This window comes from Leptonychotes weddellii, chromosome 4 (assembly GCF_054177405.1).
Source record: "Leptonychotes weddellii isolate Sample4059 chromosome 4, ASM5417740v2, whole genome shotgun sequence".
Taxonomy (NCBI): Eukaryota; Metazoa; Chordata; class Mammalia; order Carnivora; family Phocidae; genus Leptonychotes; species Leptonychotes weddellii.
This window is the reverse complement of record NC_138372.1, coordinates 16,270,368-16,272,306: the sequence shown is the minus strand read 5'-3', so window position 1 is coordinate 16,272,306 and position 1,939 is coordinate 16,270,368.

Below are 1,939 nucleotides of genomic sequence, written 5' to 3'. Positions count from 1 at the left end.
TGGGTGGCTCAGTTGGTTAAGCGACTGCCTTCGGCTCAGGTCATGATCCCAGGGTCCTGGGATCGAGTCCCGCATCGGGCTCCCTGCTCTGCGGGGAGCCTGCTTCTCCCTCTCCCACTCCCCCTGCTTGTGTTCCCTCTCTCGCTGTGTCTCTCTCTGTCAAATAAATAAATAAAATCTTTAAAAAAAAAAAAAAAAGCCCAAACTCTGGAACCAACAGACCTGGACTGAACTGATTCTACTCCTTTAATAAAGGCAATGTGACTTTGGGTAACTTGCTTAACCTCTCTGAACCTTAGTTTCCCCAACTGTAAAATGAGGATGGCATCCCCTTTCTGGGGTTGTCAGGAGGATTGATTTAGTCTAGGAAGCAAAGTCTCCCGCAGCACCTGCAGGGGGCCAATGCTCAATAGCCTGCGAGCCAGGCCCATCCTTCACAGCTGCCCAAATTCATCCACACCGTGTTATAACCCCAGCCCCCCTCCTGCCCTCCCCCCTTCACTCCTGCCCTCTGCCTTCCCCCTGGAATGTTCGCCCCCTCCCTGTTTTCATGACTTTTTGAGACTTGTTGGGGTTTTTTTCCTAGTTGCATGTTTGAACTTTATTGGGATATAATTCATGTCACAAAAATTAACTCATTTTAAGTGTACAGTTCAATAATGTTCAGTAAATTTACCAAGTTTGTGCTCAAGACTTGATTTTCTAAATCCTGCATCTCAAATGTGCCTCTCTGCTGAGTCCCAGATCCCTTATCCAATGCCCCTTGGATATTGCCACATAACTGTCCCCACCCCTCCAACTCAATACATTCCCAACCAAACTCATCACTGTCTTCCCCCTTCCTTCTTCTCTTCCTGCATTTCCCATTTCCCTTCTTGGCTTCCTACCAATTCCATCTTTTTTCTCTGTGTTCTCAACACTTTGCTCGGCACCTGGCACTTAGTAGGTGCTCGGTAAAAGTTTGCTCTATGCATGAATAAAATAAACAGCATCTTCCTGTGACCCAAGTTTGAATCCTCACCCCTCACTCCCGCCGGCCAACCACCCTGTTGACTCTATCTTGGAACCGTCTGTCTGGAATCCACCCCTGCCGCCGGGAGCCCTGCTGCTCCCGCCTCACAGCCTGCCCCCCACTGTTGAGGTGGCCTCTTCCCTGGACACCCCCATGCCCTTCCTCAGTCTCTCCCCCTCTGATCCCCCTCTCTGGTCCCAGAGTGACTTCTCCAAAAAAGCACATCTGACCTCACCACCTCCACCCTAAGAAGGTGCTATCCACCCATTCTGCCACAGCCAAGTCCAGAACCCCTAACCTGACACGTGCAGCCCGTCAGTGTTTGGGGAGTCCATCTCTCCAGCCTCCGCCTCACCCCTTTCCCCTTCTCCAACTCTTCCGGGCTCTAGTCACCACAAACCACAAGAGCAGTATGACTGCACAGCGAAAAGGTGGGGCTGGGCTGGAGTTCACATCCCAGCCTCAATGCCTCTTTGACCCTCAGTTTCCTCCTCTGTAAAATGGGGGTTGTAATAGCACCGATGTCCGAGGATTGTTGTGGGGACTAAATCCGGCGATGAAGGTAAAGCACTTGGAACAGGGCCTGGCACACGGCCAGGACTCAACAAACCTTAGTTTCATTTCTCTGCGAGCTCCGAGCTCCGCAAGCACACGGAGGACTGTCTTTGTGGAGACCGACCGCGGAGACTCTTTCCCCTTTGTCTCCACTGGGGGGCGCTGCAACCCCTTCCACAGCCCCGCGGAGATGGGCTCCATCTGGGAGGCCTGCGCCGAAGCCCCTCAAGTCAGCTTGAATCAGACCTTCCTTCTTCACAGAGCTCATCACACTAAGACCCCTCCTGCCACCTCCCCCAGGGCGAATCCAATGCCAAGTCTCCAAACAGCTCCCAAATCTCTCCCCATCTCTGCATCCCGCGGCCACCCCTT